The sequence below is a fragment of the Podarcis erhardii genome (assembly GCF_964252035.2).
Source record: "Podarcis erhardii genome assembly, chromosome: 8".
Classification (NCBI taxonomy): domain Eukaryota; kingdom Metazoa; phylum Chordata; class Lepidosauria; order Squamata; family Lacertidae; genus Podarcis; species Podarcis erhardii.
Window position 1 is genome coordinate 44,556,804 of NC_138499.1, and position 21,574 is coordinate 44,578,377.

Consider the following 21,574-nt stretch of genomic DNA (forward strand, 5'->3'; position numbering starts at 1 on the left):
AGAGCCATTAATACACAATATCCTGGAATACTGCTCTGATGTCCAGGTTAGACTCTGGTTGCCATGTGAATTCACACTGGGTAGCCACAGCAGTCTGCAGTTTCCCAGCATCACACACACGTAGCAACAGCAACAAAAAGGTCATCCAACACAATTTGCACAGTAATTTCTACACACTAGCTGATTTTTAAACATATGAAGCAGCCCTATAATTCAGGCAAAATCTTAACCAAGCAGTAATTGGATTGACTTTAACTCCATATCCAAGATCCAGTGCTGTTTTTTGCAGGCCAAACCATTCCAAGATCCAGTGCTGTTTTCCCAGAAAAATAGGTGCCACTTCTCAACATGAAGTTGTTACAGTGAGTGCCACACTTTTTAACAACAAAAAAGGATGTGCCAGTACTGCATACCCTTAAGTACCTCCTGAAAAAGGCACTGCCAAGATCTACTTTCTGATGCTTTTTCATCTTCTTCTGCAAGCTTCTATTGGTGTTGTTCTGATTATGTCATCAAAAGTACCACAAAGTATATATTTATTTGTTGAGATTTCCTAGTTAAAAGTTATTAGCAGTAAGATAAAGATAAGCACTGCAAGAGCTGATTGACATAACAGCTTTGTACCAGACAAGCCAATTAACATTTGATTAGCTTTGCAAATCTGCTAGAACTTACAAATAAAGCGGAAGGAGATAGAAAATAATGTGTGAGGTGTGTGTGTGTGTGTGTGTGTGTGACTGATGTTCTGTTTCCATGTGACACCAAAGACTTTGAGTGGAGTTGACTTCCTCTTATGTAACTGTTTGTGCAGACTGTGATTCTATGCAGCAGAGATGGCCTGTGGCCTTCAAGATGTTGTTGGAATCCAAATCCCATCAGCCCTAGCCAGCATAGCCAATGGCCAGGGGTTATTGAAGTCACAGTGCAGCAACATTTAGAGGGCTCTAGCTTCCCCACCTCTGCTCTACATAGCTGCTAGGGGTCGAGTCATTTTTCACTGGACCACTTTCCTTACCACAGAAGAAGAAAAAGAAGAACATGCTTCTCCAAATAGCCCGAAAAATATTCTCGCTAGAAGGAGTTCCTGAAACTCAAGAAAGACCAATCCAGCAAACTTTAAAGCCAGCCTTAATTTCTGATCAGAACAATCCCTCCTGCCATGTTTTGTGCTGCAGATTTCAGACAAAGCTTGCTCTCAGTTTAAGAAAGCAGTCCTGCTGAGCACACTTACAAGAGCGTAGGTGCCACTGAACACAGATGGACTTCATTCTGAGTAAACGTGCCAAGGATTGGGCTGCCAATCTTTGTTTTGAAGCAAAGCTTATTTATTTTGACAAAATTATATCCATTCCCCCCAACCCTTAAAAAGAAAACCCAGATGGACAGACTGCTCCTTCTGCTTGAAGAATGATCATGTGGGATTTACAGTTTAATTGTAAGGACTTGCGGCACATCCAGCGGATAAGTGACAGAGGCGAAAGTCTTGCTGGCAGCTCGGGAGAAGTGCTGTAATCAGGCAAAACTCCCAACCTGATCTAATTTAGAGCCAAGCGGTGCTTCAGGAATGTGCAATAATTAATCTTTTTATTTATCCACTGTGAACAAAGGAAATTAAGGGCGAGAGGAATAAGATTAAAATGGGCAGACGTGTATTTCCTCTTAAGGACCCTTGTAGTTGCGTTCCTGACAGTTAAGGTTCAGAAAGACAGGACCAGATGCGAAGGAGGAGAAATCTTTACTTCTCTTTTGCAGAGCCGGGCAAGATGATCCTCAGTCTAATTGCAGAGTAAATGTCCTCTGAGCTGAATAAATGTCTGATGCACACATACTTCAGGGGACAATGGAAACAGCCTCAGACTGACTGGAGGCCTTGTAGTTACCTCCCTATGGGGGAAATGCTGTTTTTATCACTGGCACAGACTAAGACTCATTTGCCTTGGACATAACAAGAGTCCTACTCCTAAGCAGGAAGAATGTGTTGTGGCTCAATCAGTCTCACACCATACACATCTGACCTGGAAATGTTTGCCATCTACCTCCTCCAAACTTTTGCTACCTGTAAGCACTTATCTCATCTTGTCCAGCATGATCACCCCACTTGTGTTGTTTTCTGATAGCATTCATGGGGAGGCACGTTCTGATAGGTCAGATACATTGGTGACTGACCAGAGCTGCCTCTTCTCAGCCCACCAATTACAGCTGTGTAAGGAGTTGGGCGGGACGCGGGTGGCGCTGTGGGTTAAACCACAGAGCCTAGGACTTGCCGATCAGAAGGTTGGCGGTTCGAATCCCTGTGACGGGGTGAGCTCCCGTTGCTCAGTCCCAGCTCCTGCCAACCTAGAAGTTCGAAAGCACGTCAAAGTGCAAGTAGATAAATAGGTACGGCTCTGGCGGGAAGGTAAACAGTGTTTCCTGGTGCTGCTCTGGTTCACCAGAAGCGGCTTAGTCATGCTGGCCACATGACCCGGAAGCTGTACACCGGCTCCCTTGGCCAATAAAGCGAGATGAGCACCGCAACCCCAGAGTCGGCCACGACTGGACCTAATGGTCAGGGGTCCCTTTATCTTTACTAAGGAGTTGGGCTACCTGTCAAAACCTGGGAAGATGACAGACAGGTGGGGTCTTCAGGAGACTTAGGAGCTGGGAGAGAACAGAACATCTAGAACAGGCACCCCAACCTTCGGCCCTCCAGATGTTTTGAACTACAGTTCCCATCATCCCTGACCACTGGTCCTGTTAGCTAGGGATCATGGGAGTTGTAGGCCAAAACATCTGGAGGGCCGCAGGTTGGGGATGCCTGATCTAGAACAATTAAACTGTTGTAGGAAAGGGGGTTTCTCATTTGATTCTCTCCATCCACTCACTCCCAGCAGAAGTCTGTGAAAGGGACAAAGGTAGAGGTGGATACAGAACACCATCCCCATGACAGAGGATCCTTTCCTGCCAGAATAATTGTGGACAATTAAATGACCTGCTGCTCCAAAAGGCACATCTGCATGACCTTGTCCAAGCCCTTGCTAAAGCACCAGGAATAGTTGCAGATATGCCTCCTCGAGAGCTGACGACATCTATGTAGCAGCAATACTTACAGAAAATGCTTTTTCTCACACCAGCTCTCCCGCCCCCCAGCTGCTTCTTACTCCTATCAGCTTTTGCAAGGAAGTGTCCAGTTTTTTTCATATGCATTTACTAGAAGTGCTCAGTGATGGTGATTCCCCTAACAATTACCATGACTTTCTTCCGCGCATGCCCTGTCTGGATCTGGTTTCATTCCCAAATGCTTTTTGTGGATTTATGTTATGTTTGTTCCCTGTTCCCTTCATCTTGGCATCTTGACAACGTATTGGTAAATTCCCTATTACACAACAATTAAAACCATTTTGATGAATTTGAGGCACCAGCAATATATTCTACGCAGCATCGAATTTAAAAATTATAGGGCAAAACTGAGCATATACAGGGTATAGGTCAGTCATGAATAAAGCCTTTGTCTCACAGAATAGGTCTAATTGTCATTTCAAATGACAGTAGCAAACATTGCCCTCCCTTTCTATGGCAGCATGTTCTGTGGTGTATGCAGAGCTCTCTTTAAGCAGCCACCGAAATATAATATTAATTGCAGAGGGCACTGTGTGATAATAACTGGTATAATTATTATATATTGGGAAACAGACAACTGCATTTAAGTCCTATATAACTTGGGGAATCCCCCTCCCCCATTTGGGTAATAAATAACACTATATGTTATGATTAAATTATGGTTATACTGTGTAGAGCAACTGACTTTGCACCTTCTTAGATGAACTCAAAGAGTAATTGGTGGGCCAGACATCCATCTTCTCACTCCACCAGTGAGTTCAGTTTCAAGAGGCCTAAAGGACAAATGTTCACATGTTCAGGAAAGCAATGATCTTCTGAAACCATTGGCCTTTTGGAACTTAATTGCTACTTCTGAGCCTAAAAATTATACACTGGAATCTTTAGATAGCTGTAAATTACAGACTTGCTCCATCTCTTCTTCTTCTTCTTCTTCTTCTTCTTCTTCTTCTTCTTCTTCTTCTTCTTCTTCTTCTCCTCCTCCTCCTCCTCCTCCTCCACCACCACCACCACCACCACCTCCTTCTTATCATTCTCATTCTCATTCTCCTTCTTCCTTCTTCCTTCTCCTCCTCTACAACATTGCCAGAGCTTTCTCAAAATCCTGAGATGTGTGCTGCTAACCACCCTTCATCTTGTCCCATTCCCAAGAATTCTCACTGTTTTTCTCTCTCCAATAGTCCTCCTCTTGATTATCTCTGTTCCCATCAGCTTCTTAATAACAGTTCCCCTGCTACAGATAGGTAGCCGTGTTGGTCTGCCATAGTCAAAACAAAATAAAAAAATTCCTTCCAGTAGCACCTTAAAGACCAACTAAGTTAGTTCTAGGTATGAGCTTTCGTGTGCATGCACACTTCTTCAGATACACTGAAACAGAAGTCACAGACCCTTCTATATAGTGAGAAGGTGGGGAGGGGTATTACTCAGGAGGGTGGTGGGAATGGGTGATTGGCAGATAGCTGTGATGAGCCTGTAGCTTGATGAGCAAGGGGCTTTTTCCTGTAAGACCTATTGCAGTCGTCAAGAGTCGTCAACAGGCTCATCACAGCTATCTGCCAATCACCCATTCCCACCACCCTCCTGAGTAATACCCCTCCCCACCTTCTCACTATATAGAAGGGTCTGTGACTTCTGTTTCAGTGTATCTGAAGAAGTGTGCATGCACACGAAAGCTCATACCTAGAACTAACTTAGTTCCCCTGCTGCAGCTTTTCCTTCCATGCCTACCCTCCCATCGACACATTGTCAATGTTTTGTTGTTGTTGTTTAGTCGTTTAGTTGTGTCCGACTCTTCGTGACCCCATGGACCAGAGCACGCCAGGCACTTCTGTCTTCCACTGCCTCCCACAGCTTGGTCAAACTCATGCTGGTAGCTTCGAGAACACTATCCAACCATCTCGTCCTCTGTCGTCCCCTTCGCCCTGTGCCCCCCATCTTTCCCAACATCAGGGTCTTTTCCAGGGAGTCTTCTCTTCTCATGAGGTGGCCAAAGTATTGGAGCCTCAGCTTCAGGATCTGTCCTTCCAGTGAGCACTCAGGGCTGATTTCCTTAAGAATGGATAGGTTTGATCTTCTTGCAGTCCATGGGACTCTCAAGAGTCTCTTCCAGCACCATAATTCAAAAGCATCAATTCTTATGGTCCAGCTCTCACTTCCATACATCACTACTGTGAAAACCATAGCTTTTACTATACGGACCTTTGTTGGCAAGCTGTCGTTGTTAGATTTAAGCAATACAGAAGCAGTGACTAGCCAGGGGTAGAGATAGGATGAGATGTGGGGGGGTGGAATCCTGACAGAATATGGCAGGTCATGAACAGAACTCAGTGTGTCTGGATGGATAGCCCCAAATCTTCACTATGCTGGATTTTCATGCCATGATGCCTGCCCAAATATGTATGAAATATGTATGAAAACTATAAGGCTGAAAATATATGCTGCACTTTTATAACACATCCTAACTGAAATTAATGAATATACAAAATTAATGAACACCTTCACCCTATACCTGGAAGTAAACCCCATTGATTGAATGGGACTTACTTCCGAACTGATCAATAGTGTATATAGATAGTTCAGTTCTTCCTGAAGCTCCTAAAAACAATATATTATTGTGATGATGATAATGTTAATGACAACAGATGACATGGTAACATATTCCTAGTAAATAAATCAGAGTAGTCTGAGCAGATGCGTAGGATTAATATTGCATTCTTAAAAGTAAGATAAAAAAGTGTTCATTCATGAGATGGATCTTAGATGATCCCCTTTGCTGCATACACAGCAATATTTCATCTGAATGGGTCTTCCTTGCAATTTTATTGTGATCCATCTCTTGAACTGAAACTGGGCTCCAGAATATTTGTTTTATAAGAATTTGATTGTTCATTCAGATGAAACATCTGTATGACTGTGCCCCCATGGAAATAGGTCCAGAAACCATAGTGAAGTGTTATATCAGAAGTGGCACACATAATTTTGTTCTCGTTATTTGTTGCAAATGGCAACTGAAATGTTTTAGATTAAATCCTTGGACAAAGATCGTTATACTCTGACACACAGCTACATTTGTTAAATTTAGAGCATGGATTCCTCTCAGGGTATGTAAGCTGTCCTCTGGGAATGCTCCTCAATACAAGCTTGCGCTCTCTATTTTTGGAAATAATTAAACTATAGTGTAAGGAGTTATTAGACTAAATGGCGATGTAAGCCCCAAAAGCAAAATAGTTGACATTCCAATATTATGCTCTTGGTACAGTGTCACACATTATTTCTTTCAGCTCCATTAAAAATGAAATTAGATTCAATGGAAGTCTAAAAGGTAGGCCTTTGTGATGTATTAAGCAAAGGTATTTGGGTAGATTAGGAAATAAGTACTGTTTACAATTGGCTGTTTAAAAGTGTAAATCCTTACTGGCACATTGATTTTCAGAGTAAAACTGCTCAGTACTTAAAGCATAGCTCAAGCTTATCATCAGAATCAACAGTTATAAAACTGAATTTTGAATCTAATGGCGTATATAATATGAAATCTGGTTTGTTGTCGACCTTAATAGAGAACAAATGAAATACAAAAAACATAGGGAAATGAGCTACTGCTCTGACGTTAGCTACTGGGAAACTAAGTTTGCCACTGATTGTATATCTTTCTTTAAATAAATGCTTTGCGCAACTCCCTATCCGTTGCAGCTCCTTCTCAAGGTGTTGTAAAAACCGAGAAACTGAACAACCCTAAAGCATATTTATACAGATTAAATGGTTTCTAATACTCCAAAGAGCACTTAATCTGCATGAATGTTCTTCATGTAGCTACGTGCCTCTAAAACTTGAATAAGAAGCCACAGCACTTTTGAAAGTATGCAGTATATTTTTACTTTAGCAAATCAACCAAAGGTGGGGGGACCAAAGAAATATTAATTGGCTTGCCAAACAATTCAAGATCCAGCTATTCAGAGGAACACCTCCTTTGCCCTTTGCTCTCCATCTACCTTTGATGGACAAAGCTTTTAGGAAGCTTCAGTTCTCCCATCTTTACCTGCCAAGTCTTTAGAGGAGCTAAGCTTGGAGACGTTTCTAGGAAGTGGTTCATAAATGAAATAAAGAATGCCACAGCAGCCACTGCCTTCTTGGGGATCTTGGATTGGTCTGAGAATTAATGGTATGTTTTAGAAGAAAAGGAGTGATCTGGAATGGGCTGAGCAGCAGCAGCCTGCAATGCAGACTGACAACAGAATTCTGCAGAAACCAGATAATGTTGAATACTTGGGCACAAAGGGTGTTATAGATAGATAGATAGATAGATAGATTCTTTATTGTCATTACACAAGTGCAACATTGCACAAGTGCAACGAAATTGGATGCCATCCCTTAAAAACAACAAAAGCAAAACAACAACAACAACCAAACAAACCACATTCCAGCCACACCCACACCCACACCCATCAAACTCCCAGGTCACACTATCGAGTTACTGCATTTAAGAAGGCCACAGCTCTTGGATAGAAACTATTTTTCAGTCTATTTGTCCTTGACTTGATGTTTCTGTATCTCCTGCCAGAAGGCAGTAGTACAAACAGACTGTGTCCCGGGTGAGATGCATCCTGCAGGATATTGTTTGCTTTCCTAAGACAACGGGAACCGTACAGTTCTTCCAAAGATGGGAGGGGATGACCAATAATCCCACATTAGTCATGATCAGGAGTCCGACCCATTGAAATAAGGGATCGCCCACACTTCTGCTTGTCCCATGCCAACAAAGCTTGCATCTGAGCCATTTTCTGCTTGTCCTGTGATTTCTATGTATGGGTCCGAGTGGCTTCGCTTTTGTCCTGCCGCTTTCCCCTGAAAACCCCACTCTTCAGTGATAAATCAGAACAAACAGCAATTCACAGAAAACCCAATTGCCATTTTCTCCGATTCAGTGCTAAACTGCAGGTTTTCTTGGGTGGGGCAAAGCAGCTGGGTCAAACAGAAGTGTGGCTGGGCCCTAAATGGACTTGAGTTGCTTTTATGTAAAAGCCAAGACAGATGTGATGTGGAAGATCAGTCACTCAATCTCCTAATGTAAGAAAAAGGCTAGGGAAGGGGGTGTTTAATCCTTCCCAATGTCATTTCTCCAGCTGAAATTGCCACCCACCTTGAAGCTGTTATTAGCCTTGGTGGAGGGCAGGGGAGATAGGTACCATATCATTTCTGATTTATTTTTTTTTACTCATGGGGCCAAATGGCAACTTTTGAGAGAACAATAGTAATGGGAGGGGCATAAAGACTTACACACACTCTTTCCTAGCATCACTCTCCAGAGCCAACTGGATTTCCTTCCCCACTGATGCTTTTAATATCAGAAGTTCCCATCACATATCTTCTACGTCACATGTCCAATGTACAACATAGTTACCAATGTGACCAAAAATAAATTCCAGGAGCATCACCCTCGTATTCCCACCTTTCCCTCCAAGTAGCTCAAAGTGGTGCACATGGTTCTCCCTCTACCCATTTTATCCTCATAACAACCCCATAAGATGGATTAGGATGAGAGAGAGAGACTGGCCAAAGTTCACCCAGTGAGGTCATGGCTGAATTGGGACTAGAACTCCAGCCTGCCAGGTCTTAGCCTAACATTCTACTACACCACTCCGTTTCATCACCGGGTCTACATGGAGCACATCGGCTTCTGTGTTACCTCCCAGCAACCCATCTTTATTGATTGTCAGTGTAGCTTACACAGAGAAATAAGATGTGATAGCTGGTTACCTCTCATTAACCAACTGCAAACGTAATAAATTAGACATGCCATTTAAGTACCATATTTTTTTTTTCTTTTTCCAACATTCAAAAGCAGTATTGGCAGAATGCAAAGGTGAGCAGAAGCATGGGGAAGAGGCTGTACAGACTTTCCTCCTATAGTTGTTTTCCCCCTCAAAAGTGTCCTCCAAGATGCTGTAGTTGGCCTGAGGCAAAAAACAGAACACAAAAGCAGCTTTCAGATGATTTTGGACAGGGAAATGACCAGAGGGAGAAACACCTGTCTCCATCACCATTCTTCCATGCAAACTCACAGCCACCCAGCACTGATATTGGAAGAAAGACATACACAAATTACAGGACAATTCTGGTTTTTCCCTGAGTTTATATGCTAACTGTGCATTCAAGATTATTAGTCCAATATTAGTATTATTAGTATCAATGTTACTCATCCTTTACTCTAATGTCCCAGGGCAGATTACAACAATAAAACAGTTTAGAACAATTTTCAATCACAAGAATAAGATGGGTCCTAAAAATGCACCCCACAAGTGTTAAAAAACAGGGTAAAGAGGTTGCTCTTCAGAATTCAGTGGAATAAAGGGTGGGCCAGTTTGTTCACAAGCTTATTTAGCTCAGCCAAAAGACTAGAAAGAGGGGTTCGTCTTACAGTGCTTTTACTGGTGTCTGAATGAATGGGTCTCATGAATCAATAATTTAACAGAGCTGGGGCAGGTGGCGGCGGTGCCAGAGAATGGAAGATACAGCAAACATTTCACCACTTCTTTGCTGCTAACAGTCTGCAAAGCCAGGGAGGAAATAAAGCGGGGGAGAATAAAGTGCATAATACCAGTGTTTAAGAGTGAGATTGGATGTATGCAAACTCTCTATAGGTGATTCGTGTTGCTATGGCAGAAGCACTTGAAAGCCTAATGAAATACGGCAGAATCCATTCTGCAGATCTGCATGCAAAATTCAAAATCAGCTAAAATACAAACAAAGCTCACAGTAGCTCTGCTGTGCCTCTGCAAGCTTAAGGGTGTGTGGAAACTTGATGTACGGAACAAGTGGCAAATATTGAATACAAAGTACTTTTCCAGTAGTTGGATCCCAGAGCTGAATAAATCTCTCCAGTAAGCAGTGCCCAAGGCTTAAACAGCATCTGAAATGAAAAAGATACATCTGTCAACTGGTATGTAGAACAGGAGGTAAACGACTTGCCTAAATGAGTGTAAACACGAGCAGTCCAATGCAGAGGAAGCTAAAAATTAGGTAAAGAGAAATTCTGAAGACACCAGAAGACATGAAAGTTAACAACGATCTGAAGAAGACACTTGTCCCCATTTTTGTTTCTTACTTTATATTGTTTCATTTTTAATAGTTCATTTAGTAGGCAAAAGTGGAAATACAGTGCACTCCTTTCATAAAGGTAAAGGTAAAGGACCCCTGGACCGTTAGGTTCAGTCAAAGGTGACTATGGGGTTGCAAAGCTCATCTCGCTTCAGGCCAAGGGAGATGGTGTTTGTCCACAGTACTAGCCATTGGGAGGAAACCAGATTAATAATAATAATAATAATAATAATAATAATAATAATAATAATAATTTATTTATACCCCACCCATCTGGCTGGGTTTCCCCAGCCACTCTGGGTGGCTTCCAACAAAATATTAAAATACAGTGGTCTGTTAAACATCAAAAGCATCCCTAAACAGGGCTGCCTTCAGATGTTTTGCATTGATAATCATGCCTAGCACATTGTACCTTTGTAGCTTAATTCAGTGCAGTTAGCCAGTGATAGATGTTTTTAGTTATATGAGGGTTTTATTGTATACATAATTATTGTAAACTTTTTAAAAATAAAATAAAATTACAGTATACAAGTATTTTATACATCTCCTCATGAAATATATTCTGCATATGCTATGCTTAAGAATGCACAGATAATACAATAATACACAAAGAAAATCAGAAACGTTGTTAGAAGCAATTTATATAAATACAATGAATTCAGTTGGGAGATTCTGACTAACATTAGTGATGCGGCAATTACAAAAAATGAGGGTGGGACAAAAAGAGTGAGGAAGATATAAGCTCCTCATTGAGTTGCTGTGCACTAGAAATTTGATAATAGTTTCCCATTTCAATAGCCAAAGAAACAAACAAAACCACAGCTACCACCCAACCCTAATATGACAGAATGCTCTTTGAGTGCTACTGCTTGCTTGGATAATTTAGTATAACCATTTGAAAATATGGGTGGGGGCATGTTTTGTGAGTGCTTTGGGGACACATTAAACCCATAGCTTCTCAGACTCACATCCAAGTGTGTCTACTGACCATGTATTACTTTTAGCTTGCAGGCGACAATGTGTTTTTCACCATACTTGGCTGCAGTTTCAAACATTTCTTCTGGTGACAATTTGGGCATGTGCCAAATTGTCTCTAACAGGTGGTATACGTGCCTAAAGAAATAATATAGCAATAGGTAATAGGTATAACTGGAATGGCTATACCGAAAGAATACAAAAATCTGTTTACGTACGCAACAACAGCTACACAGACATTGATAGACTAACACTGGAAAGAATAACAAGTCCCAACTAAAGAAGATTGGCAACTTAAATTAATGGAATATGCTGAAAAGGCTAAATTAACTGGAAGACTAAGAAATCAAGAAGACAACAAATATATATTAAAAAATGGAAAATGTTTATTGCATGTATACAAAAGCATTGTAAAGAAGTTAATACAATAGCAGTTTTTTTAAAAAAAACACTTGCAATATTAAGGACAATGTTCAAAATTGGAAATAATTAAAGATAAGGAAATTATAGACATGTATAATACAAGATGGGACGTGGGTGGCACTGTGGTCTAAACCACAGAGCCTAGGGCTTGCCGATCAGAAGGTTGGCGGTTTGAATCCCTACAACGGGGTGAGCTCCCATTGCTCGGTCACTGCTCCTGCCCAACTAGCAGTTCGAAAACATGTCAAAGTGCAAGTAGATAAATAGGTACCGCTCCAGCGGGAAGGTAAACAGTGTTTCTGGCTCTTCTGGTTTGCCAGAAGCGGCTTAGTCATGCTGGCCACATGACCCAGAAACTCTCTGCGGACAAACACCGGCTCCCTCAGCCAGTAAAGCGAGATGAGCGCAGCAACCCCAGAGTCATTCACGACTGGACTTAACAGTCAGGGGTCCATTTACCCTTTACCTTTACAATACAAGATAAGATAAAAGAACCAGGGGAGAGAATGGAAGGAAGTCAAGGGATCTGAGTAATTCCAAAATATGGATTTAATAAGGTGTGAAAATGTTTTATTTTCTATTTTTTTAATTGTATTTGTTATGGTGCATATGATGAAAATGTTTAAATGTGAAAATTAATTTTAAAAATTAATAAAGAAATAAAAATAAAGATATAATACAGTGGACCTTTTGTCACTCAGTAGGTTGCCTGCTGTAAATGCAGACCTCAAAATACAACTGTCATTGCCTACCCTCTTAACCATAGTGCTGCATGCAGCCGTAGCAGTTAACAACCTGCCTCTCAATTCATGGACACTGACCACCTTACCAGTTTCTTGTTGAGCCTCATGTCATCGTTCTTACTATTCTTTTGCTGTCAGTTATTGGCATTCAGCATCAGCAATGTGTGTTTTCTGAGCCTGTGGTGCATGAAAATGAATCAATCGGCATTTGACTGTATTCTTTTTGTATCATAGTCACTTTTTATACTACCCTATTGAAGGTGTTCTGCTCCAGATCCTTTCCATGTGCCCTGATCTCTTGTTTGTGTCTGGTTTTTGTATGAGCCGCTACAAAAGTATCATAGTTTCCACCCTGTCAGTTTGAACTCAGAAAAGGAATATTAGATTAACTGTCGAGATGTTGCAAGGGATAGAGCAGTGCAGTCGTAGTGTCTGCTACCATTTTTACCACTGCTACCTCCTCCTTCCCCTGTGCAGGTGTGGAGGAATGGGGGTGCGGTGGGTGCGGTCCGTCCCGGGTGTCACCACTGAGGGGAGGTGACAAAATGCTGGGTGGCACTCACTGCAGGGCCTGCAGCACGCCAGGGCTATGCGTCTCTCCTGGGAGAGATGCGGTGGCTTTGGCACGCGCAGGCTCCGAGCTGTGCAAACGGTCCACCCACTGTCTCCCCCCAGTTGTAGGGCGGCTGAGTGGGAGGAGGCAGGCAGACTCTGGAGGCTCCGTGGTGCACCCCACCCCTATGGGCAGTGCTTGCCACCCCTGGGCATGCTGTCCCAGGTGCCGGAATGCCTTCCTCCGCTGCTGCCCCTATGCCCACAAAGGCCCACCAGATATACCCTGAGCAGGAGAAAGGAAAGGTGCTCCAGCAGCTCAACAGGGCATCATTTCTTACCAACGAGGAGACTGGAATTACAAGTTCCACCACATCAACCAGAAAGTGACACTGTTCATGTCTATTTTTATACCCTGGCCTTGAGATGTATATTTTCAATACTCGCTCCAGTTGTGATTTTAATTTGCTTTGAAGTTTTTAACATTGTATTTTACATTGCTGAGCACTACTCTGGGATCTTGTGGTGAAGGGTGGGTTGTTGTTGTTGTTGTTGTTATTACTATTATTATTATTATTATTATTATTATTATTATTATTATTTCAGTCTGCATTGTATTTCTGATTGTAAGAAGTACAGGATACATACACATTTAAGGCATGAACAACACATACTAAATTATTAAAATAATACATAATAGATTATTCATAATGGAATTCCAGGAGAAACCTAAATCCAGTTCACAGCTGTCTCCAGCGTTGTGCATGTTTTTGCAGGACATCAACTCCACAGAGTCATTGTACAGCAGCCCATGCTCATGCGGGAAGCAACGTTGAGCACCAAGGCCCACTGTTGTGTTTTACTGAAATCTGATGGAGGCATCACAGATTCAGATCTGTACAAAACCACAAAGCTTCATAGGCAATGTTACTGTCCTCTATCACAGTTCAGTGGAATCAGCAAGGTTTGACTCTGAGTAGACATAACCAGGATTCCCTGGGTAGGTGGTGAAGATAGAATTAAACTAGGTTATGTTGCCTGCTCAGGATAGAATATATCCCTCAGCCTGGTAGTCCTTAGGTTGATATCGAAAAGAAACCTTAATGAGGAATGATTTATAGTGCACCACTGTCATTTTCTTGTCACGCTGGACTCATTTTCCTAACACAATTGCCTGATTCAGGAAAGATGACTTTTCTCAACTTTGAGGAAATAAAAAGTATGTGCCACAAACTCCCTGGGCATATTAAAGCCAGGATTCTTGACAGTTATTTTCCCAAGGTTCTGCCACTTGACCTTCTACTTCCTGTAGAGATGAAACCTTATGGGAATCTTCCACTTTGACCCAAAGTTTAATCTTTTCTGCCTGCTCCTCTTGTGCCCTTTCCAGCAGATGCTTATGTGTTATCTGTTGAACAGAGTCGGAAAGGTTGCTAACCAGCTTTCACCTTATCGTCATACCAACAATTCATTGATTCTGAGGTCTCAAAGGAATGTTGAGATCATCTAGTTTGACCTTCCATACACACAGAGCATTCAAGTCTCTCCCAGCTATTACTCTATCAAGTGCACTCACTTGTCGGGTGAATGCTTTTCCTTTACAGTGGTATTCAGCCTCTGTCTGCCTCAGTGGAAGGAGCTGGGTGGGATGGCCGTCAGCAACTTTCCAAGTTCAGCTCAACAATTCTGTCATTCATCATTTCCGTACACAAAAGCTAAGGGCACAATTCAGCCCTTGTGTAAGCTTTGTACAAGCTCTTCTACAGCCCAACACTAAATATGTTTACTTAGAAGCAAATCCCATTGAGTTCAGAATGGCTGATTTCCCAGAAAGTATTATCAGGATTGCAGTGAGACTTAACAGTTCTTAACCTGGACTGGTTCCAGTGAGATATTTCAAATTGGTATGCAAGTTGATTATTAAAAGAGAGCAAAGGTTCAGCTCAGTCTCTGTTGACTGCCATCAGCTATAAACTAGTGTCTGATTATGGTAGATGACCCTCTCAAGACTGAATATAAAGTAAGATGTGAAGCAGTTTTGGCCACCCCTTCCTAACAAACTAGTCTTTGAGGAAACCACTGCCCATTGAGACTGGTACATTAAATAACTCTTCCCTGCGCTGTGAATGATATCACTGGTTGCTAGTTTCGTGCATAGTTAAGAGTTGCTACCTTTGCAACGCAGCCCACATTTTATTTTAATACTCATGAACGAAAGTGCATTGTTATTCAAACAGTAAAAAAAAGGGGGGGGGAATTAAAGACTGTTCCAGCAGTAGCCATTGTGTGTGAGAGCTTTTACAAACTGTTTTCTTAATGTCAATAGCATGCATATATCAAGGACATCTCCCATTAAGAGCTCTACAGGGGTGAGATGCTTACAGCATTAGGTTTCCCAACTTTGCATGCAGGGAAATGGCTATAAATGTGTGTCTTTATTATGTTAGAAAGGCATTGGATGTATGAGATATGTCATTCTTGCAGTTCGCATGCCTTGCGCTCATATGTGACCCCTCCAACATCACAAAGATGCATTTGTTTGCATTCGCCTTTTTCCTGGCATCGCCCAAGCATGCGTTTTCAAAATGTCAGTAAGGAAGTATAAAATTGGAAGCATTCAGCACTGTAAAGGAATTGAAAGCATTTGTAACTGCAAATGTGGGCCTCCTTTTTGATATCTATAAGCTGCTACTGCATGTAAGAACTCTGGTCCATGTCTTCAGTGTGATTCATTCCTTCATGAGACGATAAAGAATTTTGAGCATGAATTGTAACATTTACTTGGTTTCCCCCTCTACAAAAAGAACAGCTAGTAAATAAAACTGGTCAGAAATTATTCACGCCCTTTTGTTACTCCAATGTTTGCTGTAGTTCTGTACAGCCCTGTGGTTGGACAACAAATGGTTCCCAATGTAAATTTGATATTCCCCATTGCATTTCCCCTGTTGCTTGAGATCAGGCATGCCACATGACACCCTTTCCATTTCCTAACTCAATGCATTAACTCAACCTGGCTGGCACAAAATATTCAGACTGTGCTTCTGAAGCCCACTTTTCATAAACGTTATATAGCACCCAAATGGGTTGGCATGAATATTCAGGGAGGCAAATACAAATTGCGAAAGGGGTGGGAACATGACTGGAGCGAACTCATTTAAAAACATGAGCCATGACTTGCATTTTCCCAGTATTCTTCTGGCTACATATAAAATAAGTTTTATGTGAGAATTTCTTGCCAGAAATATCTTTCTCGATAGGGTATGCTTTCCAGAATATATATCAAGTCCACGTCTGAAACTATGGAGCGGTGTATGTGTGTGTGGGGGGGGGGGGTGTTTACAAGAAAATGAAGCCAGTCATATTCTTGGCATCATTTGACTCTGCTGTGCTATCAAGTTTGGCTTCGAATGTGTTGGAAGTCTTGGTTATAGTTCCTCAGTCAGAGTTATACAGATGGGAGGAAAGGGAGAAGCCTGTGAACAGGTGGTGGCTGTAACATAACCAGCAGGTAGTCCTTGAACAATCAGCTTCATCAAATGTATCGGACGCCAGAACCAGAAAGCACAAAACCCAGCATCCTAGAAACATCTTGCAAGCTTGGATTCTGGCAGCCAGACAAGTAGCCCCCAAGGAACCTGCTGTTGGCTTCCACCAACCCTAAACTGGCCAGAGTTTCGCCATCGTTTTCGCTTTGCCAAAGTGGAACTGAAAGACAAATTATCCAAAACCATCCACAAACTCAGCATGAAACAAAGCTCTTCAGGAAAAGATACTGCTAGACTTGTCACCTCAATCAGGGCTGATTCTCACAACCATTTCAGCCAACGGCAGCCATGAGGAAATGTACTCCCACTTGTCTTTAGCAGGCATTAGCATTTATCATCCACCACCCCTTTCACTGGTTCCAGATTTTTTGGAGTACTTTGTGGAACCATGCCAAGTCCTCAATATTTGTTCACATTTGCCCACAAATAAGTCTCATTGAGCTTAATGACTCGTGAAAGTAAAATGTTTTGAATCAGGCTACCTGTGTGAGCAGTAGCTGGCGGTAGCAGGCCAGAGGTGGAATTCAACTGATGGTGGTAGATGCACAAGCTGCAATGATCCTAATAATTTGCCCTCAGAGCATGGGTGGGGGGGGTGGAATCCTTGGCACCTGTCCCTTTTTCATTTGTAAGTATTAATTAAAATATACTGTAAGTGGATTTCAGAAAGCCCATTTAAAATACAATTGGGTAAAAAGCACTGCCCCGCCCTGCATTCCCCCCCCCCCCAAAAAAAAACCCTGCCAGAAACCAAAACAAAGCCATGACAATTTTCTGCTGTTTCTCAAGGTGTGGGGAGAGAATTTTTTCACAAGTGCTGAGGGTTGTTGCTGCTTGCCCTATTGAGTCTCATGAGGAAGTATGGCTGGAAGGAAGCCTATGGGGTAAATATTGCACTGTTTCCTGCTGACCAAACTTTGTGAAGAGCAACATGATGCGATATGACCGGGTATTGGGGCTTTTTTGTTTAGAGAAAATGCAAGAAAGAGGTGTAAGGGGTTGGTGCTGCCAAAGCTAGCATAGATAAAACTCCAAGCTCACAACCAGTTTCTGTCTTTAAGATTTATTTACAAAAGTTCAAATGGTTCTGAGAGCTTCAAAGGCATGTCCGTGCCTGTCTCACTAAGATGCCTCAAATGGCTTTTTCTTACTCCTCCTCCCCCAGCAGGCCAATCGTCGAAAGACCCGCCTCCTACTTCCTCTGTTCAGTGAATAGCTAGTTACGGGCTCTGAATCCCCCCTCCCTGTCTCTTCTTCCGATTCAGATGAGAGACTGCTGATTAACTCTTTCGGCTCTCTATAAGTGCTAGTCTGCCCCCCTTGGCTCTCTAGCCGTTTGCATTTCCCTGAGAAGAGGGGACATGAAAGAAGTGTATACAATTACGTATGGTACACAGAGAAAGTAGACTGAGAGACGTTTCTCTCCCTCTTTCATACTAGGACTCGGGGGCATCCAATGGAGCTTAATATTGGAAGATTTAGAGTAGGCAAAAGAAAGTACTTCCTCACACAGTGCATAGTCAAACTGTGGAGTTTCCTCCAAGAAGAGGAAGTGGTAGACACCAACCTGGAAGGCTTGAAAAGAGGATTAACTAGATTTGTGGAGGATAAGGCTAAGTATGGCTACTAGGCATGGTGGCAATGTTCTCTCTCCACTCTCAGAAGCCATTTCTGGGAATCACAGCTGGGGAGAGCACTGTTGTGCTCAGGTTTTTCTTGTGAACTTTCCACAGGCATCCGATTGACCACTGTGAGAACAGGATGCTGGACAAATGGGCATTATTTTCTTACATTCTTATCATTCCCAAAGTGTGGCACTTTTGTTTAATGTTTCAAAACCAGGGGGGGGGGGGAATCCCTTGGTCACTTTGGATGGTTAAGTATAGTGAGGGCAATTCTCCCTCCCCAAATATGGGGAAAAGATATTTCAGGAAGAGTTTCTTTTACCCTCACACACTGAACGAATGGCTGGGGGAAAAAAATCTGTAGCACATTTTTAATTTAAAAGCATCAAGGGGAGTGTTTGCACGGTTATAAAAGAAAAGGAAATAAGTGCTATCTTATTTGTTTATGATAAGCTAGGGAAAGGTTATCCATGCAATGCCAGCATTTAGACTTAGGGCCAAATGATACATGATATTATATGCCACAAATTCTAAAAGAATGTACCTGTGTGTGGTGGCAGTGAGACAAGTGTGGCAGGTGTGGACTTTCACTTCATAGCCAAAGGGTGTAGTGGCTTGAATCCTGGGCCTAGGTGTTCAAGCAACTATAGTACTTCAGAGGCGGTTTTAGGGGAGAAAGCACAACTGGTTTGGTTGCACTGGCGTGGAGCCTCGGGGGGTGGCACAACTATGATGTAGAATCGAAAGCAAGAAGTGGGGGTTTGGTGTGCCAAAATCTGGCATCACACAAGGAGCTGCTGAAATGTGAGACCCCAAGTTCCACCACTGAGCAATTTAGGGTTGCCATATGTCCCGAATTTCCTGGAAATATCCGGAATGCTGCAGTTGGAAGTAATGTCCGGGCAGAAATCGCTGTAATGTCCAAGAAAATCTGAACGTATGACAACCCATGTTGGAAGTGTAGATTTTGGATCAACAACTTTTCTGACTTGAATTTCACTGTTTGAAATATGGCAACCCTAACTCCGTGCCCCACTTATTTCTGTTTGTCGTTTGAAAGGGAGATGCCTTCCCCACCAACTCTTCCATCTCATACCTTCCCAAGCAGCCACCTCACTGATATGTCCTGATCAGCGTGAGGAGGACAGTTACCACAGTACTTCTTCATTCTACTCAGGCCATGTCAAGGGTGGGGAACCTGTGACCCTCTAGGCATTGTTGGACTCCACTCTCATGAGCCCCACCCAGCTTAATGGTCAGGGGGGATGGAAAATGTAGTCCAGCAAATACTGAGAGTGTCACAGGTTAAGGATGACGTTAAATTTCTTAGGGGGAAATATCAAATACTTAAAGAGAGAGAGAGAAAAAAAACTCTTGACAATTAGCACGTTTCTTGCTAAATAACAGCAGCATTGAAATGTTATTTCAAATTGGGATCAGGTGACATTTTTTAATAGTCCCTTCAGTCTGTAATTCAGAATGCATCTCCTCCCAAGTATTGATGTGTCACGAGCCGAGTTATTGATTTCCCTTAACAATTTATTTCAGCCATCTGGTGTCTTTCATACAGGTCTACTCTCGTAGATTCATAAGACAAGCTGAATTAATGAGACATTCTATTAAAAATAATAATAACATAACAACAATGTGTATCATATATGTTTATATTAAATAAAAACTGATAAGCTTTCTCCAGAAAATATCCATTGCAAACTTTACCTTGCCTAAACCGGTATTCCCCAATCTGGTGCCCTCTAAATGCTCCCAACAGTCCCAGCCACTATAGACAAAAGTCAGCCATGATGGGAGCTGGAGTTCAACAGCATGTGGAGAACCACAGGTAAGGGAAGGCTAGTCTAACTACATGCCCTCACTTCTCAGTGATTCAATTCAGACATCCAATAAAACAAGAAATCGTATCAAAGTTTTGAATCATATCAGAGTTCTGTCTCTTCCAGCATTCTCTGCCACAGTGATGAGGCAGATGGCCTTGGAAGATGACTTCACAAAGGAGCAAGGGACGAGGATGCTCACAGCAACTGTTAAGGTGGAAGGTAGGGAGGTCAATAGCAGATGCAGCAAGAGTGGAACCAACTAATTCTGGATTAGTTCTCATCTTCCTCCCTGTTTAGTTCTATAAAGGCAACACTGAGGTAGAGGAGGAGCCTGACAGCCAGAGCCAGGTTCATACAGTGTTTTGTGTGGTTGTTGTTTTTTTGGTTGCTGCATCATACTTAACTGATACTAAGTTTGTGGTCTACTGAGACCCCTAGATTCTCTTAACAGGTACTACTGGCAAGCCAGGTATTCTCCATCTTATACTTGTGTTGCTGTTTTTTCCTGTGTACAGTAAGTGAAGAACCTTACATTTGTCCCTATTGAAATTCATTTTGTTAGTTTGGGCCAGTTCTCCAACATGTTAAGGTCATCTTGAATCCCGATTCTGTCTTCTGCAGCACTAACTATCCCTCCCAGTTTGGTGCCATCTGCAAATTTGATGAACATCTCCTCAATTCCTTCATCCAAGTCATTTATAAAGACATTGAACAACAATGGGTCCACAACAGAACCCTGCAGCACCCCACTTGTCACTTTTTTCCAGGATGATGAGGAACCATTAGTGAGTATTCTTGGGTTTGGTCCATCAACCAGCTACAAATCCACCTAACAGTTACTTCATCCAGCCCACATCTTACCTGCTCCTCTGAAATACTATTATGGGGGACGTTGTCAAAGTCTTATTGAAATCATGATACACTATATCCACAGCATTCCCCTGATCCACCAAGCTTGTAACCAACCATTTAATTATCTGTTCTAGGACCTTTCCAGATATTGATGTCAAGATGGGGAAAACATTTGCCTGCCTCCAGTCTGCAGAGACCTCACATGTTCTTCAAGAATTGACCATGGATGGGAACACTCAGTAATGAAATGACAAGAGGACAGAAAAGGATCTCCCCCCCCCCCCGAAGATACTAATAATAAAATCTGGAAATGTGATACTCTGTGGGAGTCTGGTGAACAAACCCCATTACACCTAATGGAAGGCTCACACAATGTTCTTCAGTTGTTCATTTGCAATACATTGTCCTCTACTGCCCAATTTGAAACAGAGGGGAAATCATTCACAGAGCAAACACTTGAGCAGCTTTCATTGTCACTGCTAGTACTGTATATTTAGTTCAAGAAATTGGGTCAATGTGCTTTTTTATTTTACCCCTATTCTGCTAGCCCAACAGGAATTCTGGCAAATTACCAGGCCTGCTGGGTCCCAATCCTGACTTCCCTGCAAATTTACAGCACAAGCACTCACATACAAACACGCACACACACAAAATGGAGTGTGTAAATGGCTCAGCTGACACAGCCACAGGCAGGAGAGATGGCTGGTGCTGCTGCCTGTTATCCACACAACTAGCCAGACTGTAGATTTTGTTATTTTATATTTCACACTGCTGGCCAAGTCAATCAGCCGTTGCAATCAGTGCTGATGCTTCAGGGTAAAGGGAACGGAGAG

The 21,574-nt window shown here is 42.3% G+C and overlaps 1 long non-coding RNA gene across 1 annotated transcript in view; it reads left to right on the forward strand.

Moving 5' to 3' along the window:
- LOC309348487 overlaps positions 1–21,057 on the forward strand; it is a 71,505-nt gene extending 50,448 nt beyond the window's left edge. The window contains exon 2 of the long non-coding RNA XR_014159415.1: positions 20,876–21,057. This is a non-coding gene — a long non-coding RNA (uncharacterized lncRNA). The remainder of the gene's footprint in view (positions 1–20,875) is intronic.
- The last annotated feature ends 517 nt before the right edge of the window (positions 21,058–21,574 follow it).